This window comes from Penaeus monodon, chromosome 22, assembly GCF_015228065.2.
Source record: "Penaeus monodon isolate SGIC_2016 chromosome 22, NSTDA_Pmon_1, whole genome shotgun sequence".
NCBI lineage: Eukaryota > Metazoa > Arthropoda > Malacostraca > Decapoda > Penaeidae > Penaeus > Penaeus monodon.
Window position 1 is genome coordinate 24,344,901 of NC_051407.1, and position 307 is coordinate 24,345,207.

Below are 307 nucleotides of genomic sequence, written 5' to 3' on the forward strand. Positions count from 1 at the left end.
GGAGTAGAAATCACATAATTTCTAATTTATATAATAGGCCAATCGTAAACTAACGAAAATAGCAGAAATTTAGACTACTGGTTAATATTTAATGATTACAAAAAATTAATATGCTAGACAAGAAATTTCGACTAAAATTCCACTGAGAAGGACTTACTGCGAGCCAACGTCTCAGGCGGTCTCGCGAAGAAGCTCTGGCGAGAGGCGGATCTCACTATGGGAATTCGGCTCATCGGCTCTCTTGCATTTGCGCGTGGGGTTTGTCGACACCTGGAGCTATGTTTAGATGGCTACGGTTACTGGTATC